Raw genomic sequence first — 11,190 nt, 5'->3', positions numbered from 1 at the left:
CACAGTTGAAGGGCTGTAAAGAATAGACTGCTTCTTCTCTTGGAAGGCAAATTTTTACACTGGATTATTTTCAGAGGTTATTTTTAGTTTGGCTGGATAGCTAGCAGAGTTTTGGTGCTTGTAAGATTTATATAAATCATGGAAGAAGGTGGCTTAACGATGCAGATGGCACAGGGCCCTGGAATGCACACGCTGCCTGCCTTAAAAAAAAAACCAACATGAAATGCGTTCCTCTCACCATGGCATCCCCAGGAAACCTAAAAGGGGAAAATATCTTTGTTTCATTTGAAATCCAGCCTAGGAATTCAAACTGCTAAATACAGATTGCTAGTCTGTGCCTTTTAAGAGGTACCACCCTGAAGCCCACGTTAAGCAGCTGTGTGCATCTGGAGGTGCAGGGGTTGCCAGGGGAGTGACTGGAGTTTAGCACTGAGGACAACAGTGGACTTCCTTAAAACCAAGCTGTCTACCCCGTTAAGGCTCAAGAGAAGGCACAATCAAGCTCTTTATTTAGCTGCAGGTGATGATGGTGACTGCTTCAGATCTTATAATAAAGGCAGACAGGTTTCAGTTGACCATTAAAGTGGCTGTGTACGTTTTCCATTGTAAAAGAGGAAGAAAAAACCACCAGTTAAGAGCAAAGTTTTTTGGGTGAAAAGCTCTCAGGAATCACGCAGATGAAGCTTTCCAGAATGCTTCTGTTGTGGTCTGGAAAACAAAAAATTGCCCGCAGACCAAAATTATACACAAAATTGTACCAGAAACGCATTCCATTTTTATAGATTTCTCTTCTGTAAAAACAAGAATGAAAGCCACAAACTTGCCTGGTAGGTCACATTGCATAGAATATGAATGCCAAATTTTTAAATACTGGAGAGAAATCTTACACCTCCAGCTGCAGGACAGTCACTTCAGAAATGGGGATGGACCTTGAGAACTAAACCTTCAAGACTTCAGGTGGAAATAGGACTTATTTGACCAACAGTAAATGACTCCATCAGAGCTACTTAATTAAATAATTTCAAAGTCAATGGAAAAAAAAAAAGATGAGTGTGCTAAACTTGATGCATCTCACCAAAATAGGTGACTGACTCTAAGAGGAGGTAGGATGCCTGTGACCAGTCTCCAGCTGGGTGAGAAGGGTTGTTGGAAGTCGATTGTATCAGCAGTAAATTGCCAGGTTGTACTGAAACACTGGAGCCTCCAAGATGCCTTCAGAGAGAGAAGGAGATGAACTGCCTGTTAGAGGCAACTCCATGGACTGCAGAAAGTTAGAGCAGTAGCTTAGACTAGATGTGTATTAAATGGATGAAATAACCCACTCACCCCCAGCTGTTTTTAACAGGATGCCACTAACAGTAACACTGAGAATGGAGACACCAGTTACAGACACTCTCCACAAATGATCATGTGGTACCCAGGCTGAAACCTCAGCCCCTTTTCTGACTGAATCATGAGAGCTCACAATACAGAGTAACCTATACACAGAGAAACATTCATATCATATGCAAGACTGATGGTATGGGCTCCCTCAGTTTGGCTGCCCTCTTGAAAACATCTAGAACAGAAGTGGTATTTACAAAATACTGAATCGCTGTTGTCTGAACATCAGGCTGGTATGAGACACGTCAGATTCCACATCCCTTAATTAAATCACTCAAAAGATGAATAGTGATTCAATTAACAGTAATTTTAGACAAGAGTTGGTGTTTTCGAAGCAACAGAAAACTCAGAAAGTGTGTGCTTGGGAATTCTTCATCATTATCATGAGCCCTTAAAGACTTCCCAAACAGACATCAAAAATTTTGAAACACAACTATCTTCTAACATTTTTAACCAAAACTTTTAGGTAAGCAATCGATGAACTTCTATATAAGTAGTAATACTTAAAACCATTTATACTATATTCATCAGTGTTACTGCTTTGTGCACAACACTTTCAAATATGTTGGTGTGTCCTTGTTTTGCTTCAAGGACAGCAATGAGCTGTCGTTTTGACGTTTCAGCCTGAAACAGAACAGAAAAGTCTTAATCTTTCACTCTTTGCTGCAAGGACTTCAGATTAACTCTGTCCCTAACCAGATGTAAATAGAATCTGTAAATAGAAATCATCTTGACTATGGAAAAAGTACTGGTATTTTTGTTTAGAATGTCACAGTTTAGAATAAATTTAACCCACACCAGCCAAAGTGTTTTAAAATTCTTATAACTAAGCTATTTCACTTGAAGTATTCTTTCTCAGTGCTCATTTGCACTGCAACTGTATGTATGAAGTGGCTGAACTGCAATCATTTGTGACATTAGAGAAAACATGCTGTTTCATTCCTGAGGCAGAACACCCAAGTAACAAACAAAAAACCCACAATGTACCATTGTACAGGATGTTCTTTAATCATGCAGGGACATTGCAGCTATACTCATTGCTCTAAATTATGAGTTTTCTGTAGGATTTTTTTTCTAGATAAAGCCAAAAGAAAAAATAAATTAAACTAATTTTAAGTATTAGCTGTAAGTACTTAAAAATGAATCGTTTGTTCTTTTAGTCTTTTGTCTGACTAGCACCCAAAACATTTAATGAATTTTTAAATAGACATTATTATTATGGATGATATCATGCTAATTAAGGGTATAGTACAGGCATTAGAGAATAGTGTTCCTTATGGAGGACTTTTAATTGTATTCCTGCTATCCTACTATCAGTGGATACTGAAATAATGAACAGTTTAAATAAACTAGCTACTGTTTAGTTAGTTAATCTCTATTAAAATGTTACACTGTTTTCCATGGGATTTGTGTTTATATGAAGATGGGAACCCTGGTTAAAGAACTAGAGACTTAATTTTTCTGCTGTTTTAATTACTGCTTCTTATTGAATCCTTCAAGCTTTGTCATCAGTTGAACAGGGAATCCATAGGAATTTGACATGTGCTTAAAAGATTTCTGAACTTGTGGTATTACTAATTGCTTTTTAAAATTAATCCTTATAGAGTTTTCTCCACCTCCCAGGGTAATATGCTGAGAAATTTGGTTTTGTAACATCTATTTGCTAACATTTCCTTCTTTTTCTTTGGAGGGTACCTCTGACTGCCTCTCTATTCTGTCCTAATGAATTTTTATACTGGTTTATTAATGACTCATCTACAAATGGTGCCTAAAAGTCTTTCTCGATCCCCGAAACTTTTACTGCACATACAGCCCCAGAAACCAGCTCACAGAAACTTTGACAAGCAATATTATAACAGTAATTATTATACAAAAGCTAGATTGGTTAGCAATAATGATTTCCAGACGAGGATGGATTTTTCACTAGTGCCATCTCCTCATGTCCTGTAGTCACAGAGCAGAACAGAAATGCTCAGCATCTGTTACCAACTCCAACTATTTCCTATAATGCTGGAAGAGCTCATTTCCTTCACCAGCTGTGCCCTGAACAGAGAAGGGTCCGAGGTTGCTTGAGTCTCTTCATTGCTTTATGCATAATGAATTCAGGGATAGTTCCAAAAAAGTATTTAGATGATGCTAAAATGTCAAGTATTTAAGTAGGTGGTGGGGTTTTTTCCACTCCACAACTGGTCCCCAAATATTGTGGAGAAAAGTGGCAATGTAAATTCCAGAGAATCATTCTCTAAAACAGCACCAAAGAGAAGGAATACACAGGTGCACTTCATGGTAAAGTTACATAGTCTAAGCACACATGATGGATGATGAGATGAATGAGAGAAGGAATGATTCAGTCCCCAACAGCCCTGGGTAGGTGAATCAGGTTTGAGTTAGCAAGACTGATGGACAGCAGATCATTCAACCCTTGACTGAAAAACGGACTTACTATTTTTCCTTCAAGATGTTTACAAGATGCCATGAATTGTGCAGAGACCATTCCAGTTGCAGAGTGTTTGGATACACAAAGCTTGGTTCCCTAGCACAGCACAGTCCTGGAATACAACTGATGGATTTGGATAGAGGAAGAAGGACAAAAATTGTAAAAATATTACTTAGCATGATAGGCAGTGGTCACAACACATCTGTGGACAAACATTTATCAAGTTGATGTTAGGGATTTTAAGGGCTATATTTGAATGTGGATAATGAATTATCTCTATGTGAGCCTCTCCCACAAGCACAGCAGACAAGACAGAAGAAAGCACAAAAGCATGTTTCTGGAGAATTTATAAACATTATTGGATTTTATAAACAAAATTCCTGTCTCTTACACACAGTGAGAAAACAAGAAAAGGCTAAAAGTCTGTTTCTCTTAAAACAAACAAACAAACAAACAAATCTCATTTTCTGTTAATGCTGTGGTCTGGCTAACATAAAAAGAAGCATTTCAGTTCTAGATAGCTTAGACAGAAGAGTCGAGAAAATTATTTGCATGGTGACAATTTCTTCCCTTTTCTCCCTTTTATCTTTACCCTACCTTTAGCCAGTGCTTTGTATATGATGCCAAGCTGAATTTTGTCTTTTGCTGAAGAGTTCTGATTCCATCCCTCTCCAAACTCACAAGACCACACCATCCATAAATACCACACTATTTAAAGTCAGGATGCTATCATTTTGTCACACCAAAGTTTTCATAGATGTAACTAAACATTCTTTATGGCAGAAACTGCTGCATTTGTCTTTGCCTTAGCCACAGGACTGCAGAGTGAGCCCTTTCATTGATGTCTATGGATGTTCTCTGGCAGCATTGTGCATCCCCATCCTGCTACCTGGCCATGCCCAGTATTCACACAGCACCTTGCTGTACGTGTTATCAGGCCCTTTTAGGAAGGACATGTCTATTGTGCCAAGGTCACATTCCCACAAAGCAGCCTCTTGTCATACACTGTCAGACAGGCAGACACACTCTATGCAAAGGAACAGCCCACACTCAAGATTTACCTTGCCGTGTATCCCTGAGCTTGTTTAAACCCTGCCCCTGAGAATGGATTTGCATCTGAATTACTCGGGTGGGAAGCAAGTCAGGATTTGATCAGGCATGGATAAAGATTCCTACTTAAAATCCAACGTATGGCTCTCCTCGATACAAGAGAGAGAACTATACAGAACTATTTTATAAAACATGAAATGGCCTCAGTAAAAGAAATGGGGTGTGTGGTTGCCAAGACATTCTCCTATGAAAGGGAGTTATAGAACCTGTGAAGGATGTCACACAGCCCATTGGCTTTGAGTTGGAAACAGAAAAAAGGATTCAGGAGAGTGAGAGTGAGAAGCAGTAGGAGGAAGAGCGCTTCGAATTCCATTCTAGACCGTGTCCCACAGAAATCCCGGAGGACGTTGTGGGTGTTCCAGAGAAGAAAGAAATGTCAAATCCACAGCTTGGCTTCAGAATGGAAGATGGAAGAGGGGCCTCCCACCTTTCCAGGCATGCTATGACAACTGGCACCACAGTATGCCAAAAGCAGATGTTCCTCAGTCTCACCTCTTTGAACAGGCCTGTGTCTCCTCCATCCTATGTCTAAATATCCTCCAAAGTCCCAGCAGTCATTCAGAGTCTTGAAGATATTAATGATGGCAGCAATTTCCCCTTCCCATTCTCCTGATTAAACAGAAGGAAGGAGGCAGAAAAAAGATGAGAGACGTAAAACTCCAGATGTTGTCGACACCAATATCTGGTTCCACCAGAGAATTTGAACACTGAGGCGATGATGAATTGCAGTGGGATCCCTACGGCAACCCAGATTGCAATCATAATACCACGGAGGAAGGATAAGGGCTAGCATTCATTACTGTGAACAGTAAATGAATTTATGACAATTTCTACTGGTCCTTTCAAAGAACGTGAACACATCTGTAAGAAATTAAGATGACACAGCGCTGTAACTCATTCATTAATAAAGTCTGGTATTGCACATTTGTTGCAAAATTTGTCGCAACTGTTACCAGCGGTTTTTAATTCTCTAAGCGGATGTTATTAAAACCATAACACAAATCTCTCTGGTGGGAGGGTACTAACTAATTTGCAGACTATTCTTTAGGTGATTTATTTTTAGTCCGGTCTTACTTTGGTGAAGAAACTGAACTTCTTCAGGTTTAAAGCAAGTAGATACTTAATCATTAAAAATATGTACAACAGAGTTACAGCCAACCTGCTTTCTTTTTGATAATACATCAATTAATTTTACACTATCAAAAACCTCTTAAAGGACCTCTCTGTGATCTGAGTAACTGTGGAGGGAGAAATAATACCAGAAAAGCAAACCCTAAACAAAGAGCAAACCCAATAATAACATACCAGGCTGTGATGGAGTCAGAGCAGTCACAGCTGTATTCCTGTGAGTGTGGAGTCACAGTTTGCCCATTTTTAAGGACAGATTGTCAGGATACAACCTAGTCAATGATGAGAAGAATCAAAAATTAGCAAAATTTATGCATTTTACCCTGTGCAACAGGAAGAGTATCTATTGGCCACGTGTTATAAAGCATAAGCTAATGCCTTGCTACTCCACTTGGCAATAGTTCCTACTGAGCTGTGTGTCTCAGCTTTGCAATGTATCACTGTCAAATATACCTGACAAAAGTCTTGCTACTGCAACAAGCCCACACATCTCTGCACAAACGTGCCAAACACCTACTGAGACAGAAGGTCTGCATTAGGGCATAGCATAGAGGCATTTTCATGCATGAGATCCACAAGATGCTGTGATGAGCATCCCCTGTGTATCTCCTGTGCCCTTCGGAATGTTGGAGCCTGGATTCTGCCAGCAGCTATGCAGAGCACCTTCGAGTGGTACTAATGGGGAAGCTGTAGCTGCCTTGGCCACTCCATTAAGCCTGTCCATGGGAGGCTAAACACAAACAAATATTTGCAGGATTGTGGTCTTATTTACTCCATTAGACGTGAAAAATTATTAAGAATAAAGCCTGCATCTTAGAAACACATATTTGATTTTTCTTCTATATATTGAGGGAAAAGTTGAAAGGAAAAGAAGTTATAAATCCTTGGCTTACGCTTAACAAAAGTCATCACAATAAACTCAGTGTTTTATAAGCTACAGGAAAAAATATGAGAAAATGCAATATTAATTTGAAAGAGCAATACTTCATATTGACTATAAATCAAACTAACAGAAAAGGTCATTCATAATTTAATGACAAAGTTGCAATTTTTTTAACATAACTGAACAGATTTATGTACATTACTGAAAGCCAACACAAAAACATTCAGAAGATATTCTGTGAAAATTAAGAAAACAATCTGAATTGTTTTGAGGTGCAGGCCCACATTACAGAACTTGCAGCCACAGTTTCCATGTTCTCAGCATGGCTGGACCCAGCTCTTTGGTGGTGACTCAACTGCAGTGCCTGTGCTCCCCAAGGGAGAGGAGGTCGCCTGCTCTGCCTTATTGCAAGGCTCAGTGCTGCCCCTAGGAGTCCAAAAGCCACAGATAAACTCACTGACGACTGTGAGTAGAAACACTTCACTGCTTTGATAGGTGTAGAAAAGGAGCCTACAAAAAAGAGTGAGTTACCCTTAGCTCCATCTCAGCCAATAATTCCCACAAGCCAGCTATCCTCCTGTGCTGGGACTGCTCTTTTTCCTGGTAAAACAAGAATATATTTTTAAATATACCAAAGTGCTATTTTCAAAAATGAATTAAGCTGTGAAACACTATGACTCATCAAAGATGCAAGGGGAAAGAGGGAGAAATCCAGGGCACGTGGCTCTGGTGGGTGGAAAGGGGTTTCTCCTGACTTCTGATGGATCAGGCTGAATTTAGACTGACAGCACACAGACTATCTGGGATCAGACCCCACGTACATTCAGCTTTGCTTCCTTTCTCCCTAATTTTCATAAAATGGAAGGGCAGAAAATGAACCTGCCCCATCATTCAGGCAGTCAGTGGAGTTATGGTCTTCACTCAATGATCTCATTACCCATTCCAAGATAATAACCATAAGCATTTTTTTGATCAGCAGAAGTGGCAGTGCCACTGAGAAAATACACCATGTCAGACACAAGTACCAAAACAATATTGCTTATGACAAAGCAAGGTGGCCCTTGGTCTATAGGACTAAAGCCTAAGGCTTTCAAAACCCATTTTGGGTAGGAAAAACTCCACTCAAACTCATCAATATTATGTATGAGAAACACAGGGAGTACACAGAAAACAAGCAGCAATTGAAGCAGTCCTGGACCAGCCTTGGGCCTGAACCATCCGAAACCTTTGCTTGTGTCCATGTTTAGTGTTTACTAAATTCTTATGCCTTGGCACCAATAAGAGACTTCAGCACAAGCTGACTGCACAGCCACTAGGATTTTTAATGACCAATAAATTATCTGCTGCTTTGGAAAAGCCAGTTATCATATTTAATTTGACAGCCCCATACGGTGTGAATTCCACAGACACAAAACAAATGTCAGGCCTCGAGACTAGTGCACATTTCCCCAGATGCAAAATAGACACTCACCAGTTCCTCTCTTAGGAGGATGGAAAAAGCTAATCCCTCTAAATTATGCAAACCAAACAGTGAGTGAAGGCTTAAAGATCCAGCGTTTACTTTTAACAAGTAAAGCATTAACCACACTACTGCTTTTCACATCTGCCTTTTATGTTTTTTTTTATTTATTTATTTATTTATTTATTTATTTATATTTTTTTTTATTTTCAGTGATATGCAGTGAAACTATTTTAAGATCTGCTCCTGAGTGCCTGCAGCTGGCACATCTTGGAGGGAATAGTAGGTGCTCATTTCTCCTCAGATCTGTCACCCTGCCTCCTAAACGTTTATCATGCTCCTGTAGAGACACTTGGACCATGGAAGATCTTCTCAAATCCAACCCCTATTTAATTTTGCATCAAGGAACACAGTGAGTGGAGAGCTTTTTCTTTTACTCGCTTTGTATCTCATTCAGATCTGGGCTGGAACAGAAACAGAGGAGGAACATCCACTGAACTCTAAGTGCTTTCCAGCTCTGGTTCACATCTGTTACTAATGTATCTTTATGTTACTGGATAGTTTAATAAACATGGAAGTAAGAGCTGTCTGATAAATTTGGTCCTGTAATTTCAGAAGTTGGTCCCTGGCTGTGACAGGAACCTCTTGGAGAGGCTGATGTATTTACCCCATTCATTTTCCACATTTGCAAATTGAAGTAACGGCACTTTCCTTTGCCATAAGCCACGTGAGAAAGTCGGAAGAGCTCCGCGTGAAAAGTTGGTGCTACTGGAAAGCGGTCTAACGGGACAGCAGCCCTACTGTCACTTTGCTGTCATGTGTGTCAGGACAGGGAGACACTCCGGCTCTGCGCAGGGTTGCACAGACTGGTGCTGGCGAGCAGCACTGAGGGAGGGAGAGGGAGGCAAGGAGAATACTTGAGACGCTAAAATAACCCGCGGAGCAGACTCGGCGCTAGCAAGCGCTTCGCTCAGAACTCGTGCAAGCGAACAACAGCCGCTCCCCCACGTAATTTAAACGCTGCGGTACCGCCGAGCGCTCCCAACTACACGGCTGCGTCCTCTCCTCCGAAAAGCACCGGCATCGGCACCGACACCGGCACCAGCGCCGCTCCCGGCGGCCCGCAGGGGGCGCGGCGGCCCCGCTCGGCGGCCGCGGGCGCTGCGGGAGCCCCGCCGGGCGGGCGGAGGGGCGGGCGGACCCTGTGCCGTGTGCGGCCGCGCCGCTGCGCCGGGGGAGCGCCCGGGGCCGGGGCCGGGGCCGGGGCTGGGGCCGGGCCGTGCCTCCCTCGCCGAGCGTCGCGCCGGGGGCACCGCCGAGCGCGGCCCCTCCGCGCTGCCGGCAGCGCGCAAAGAGGTGAGAGCCGGGCGGGGCTGTGCGCGCCCGCGGGGGGTTTTCCGCGGGTGCGGAAGGGAGAAGGGAGAAGCCGGGAGGTGGTGGTGGGGGGGGAGTGAGGAGGATACCGTGCAGCGGGAAGATGCGGCGCCGGGGGGGCGCGGTGCCCGCAGGGGTGGCGGAGCCGGGCGTGCCGGGCAGAGCCGGTGTCCGCAGCCGCGGGAGCCGCCCTGCGCCGGGCGGGCGGCACCTGCCGGGACCACCCGGAGTTACGGGGCAGGCGGTGATGAGTCGATATCTGCACAGAAATGTAAAACAGACCTGCGGGGCAGCAGCTCGTGCCGGAGGCGACGGTGCGGGGTTAGGGACCGGCGGGCGACCGGCGGAGGCAAACACCGGTGTTCTTCTCTCTCTGTCCCCTCCGCCCATCCCGCTGCGTCCTGAAACAGTTCGTGCTTCTAACTGTCCATGCAGAGTGAGAGTGATCTGATACTTAGGCTTAGGCAAAAGGAATCAGGAGTGCTACGACGTCAGACATGAATCGGGACCCTTCTCGATGTAAAGTGTCTTTACTCTTTCTTTTTGCAAGCTTTTTTTTTTTTTTTTTTTTTTTTGAATAGGAAAAAGCCTCAGGCTTTTATTTCAAGAAACGTGTTTGAAATGCATTTTGCTCTAGAGCAGATAATGCTGACATAGTGAGCTTCCTACGTCACTGTTACAATTTGTGGCTAGAGTGGGTACTTCAGCACAACAGCAAACCTTCATAACACGTTGCATTCACAGGTAAAGTTCTACCCTGTTTTAAAAGTAGAGTGAATTTTTGATGTTTAAGTCAGGGCTGAGGATCATCATCATCATCTGAGTTGCCATTTTTTCCCTCAAGATCTTAAAACATTCTACAGTGACAGGTATGGTTATATATTTTACTGTCCAGATTGGAAAAATCAAATCAAAGAGATGAAGGGTCAGGTGACTTGCTCAAGGTAATGCAGTGAAACTGTGAATATAGATAATTCCCATACAGCCTGTTAAAGGTACATTGCCAGCAATTCTGGCATTCTTTTGCTAACCCCATGCTTTGCTGAACGTTTATGTGTGAGCACTAGTGAACTTCCTGGGTACAGATTTGCTTAGTACAATGGGCAAGGTAAAAGTGCTTAGAGGTTTTTAAGCAACTGCAGCTGAGTAATTGAAACCTTTTTGGAACTGGAGGGCTCAGGGAAAGATTAGCTATCTGCAGGCGCTACTAGTGAGTGCTCACAGCTATTAAATAACATTCTACAAAAAGTAATTCATTGCAGTTGAGTCAAATACAGTAAATATATGCAATTGCAACTGAAAGAGAAAGAAAGAATAAAATAAGGAGCCTTGTAAGGCAGGCACTCTGCCTTGTTGAGTACCTTTTGCAATATTACAGTGCCAGCATGAAGCAAACAGCAGTAGCCAGAAAGCTGA

The 11,190-nt window shown here is 42.6% G+C and overlaps 1 protein-coding gene and 1 long non-coding RNA gene across 3 annotated transcripts in view; one reads left to right on the top strand and one right to left on the bottom strand.

Moving 5' to 3' along the window:
* Positions 1–817: 817 nt before the first annotated feature.
* LOC114001915 lies at positions 818–10,160 on the bottom strand. Its single transcript, XR_005562819.1, has 5 exons — positions 10,057–10,160; positions 6,236–6,330; positions 5,423–5,539; positions 3,827–3,943; positions 818–1,212 (listed from the first exon to the last, which is right to left on the bottom strand). It is a non-coding gene; the product is annotated as an uncharacterized LOC114001915 (long non-coding RNA).
* The window catches only part of RERG (RAS like estrogen regulated growth inhibitor), a 106,678-nt gene continuing 105,145 nt past the window's right edge, over positions 9,658–11,190 (top strand). The window contains exon 1 of one of the 2 annotated variants that reach the window (XM_027747497.2): positions 9,658–9,756. The gene's annotated coding sequence lies outside the window, so the exon portion shown is untranslated. Of the gene's footprint in view, positions 9,757–10,443; positions 10,519–11,190 lie in introns of those variants that run through there. The other variant, XM_027747498.2, reaches the window with a different exon arrangement.

The sequence above is a fragment of the Pipra filicauda genome, unplaced genomic scaffold (genome assembly GCF_003945595.2).
Source record: "Pipra filicauda isolate LSUMZ 115617 unplaced genomic scaffold, ASM394559v2 scaffold104_size2351352_pilon, whole genome shotgun sequence".
Lineage (NCBI taxonomy): Eukaryota > Metazoa > Chordata > Aves > Passeriformes > Pipridae > Pipra > Pipra filicauda.
This window is presented reverse-complemented; position numbering and strand designations above follow the sequence as displayed.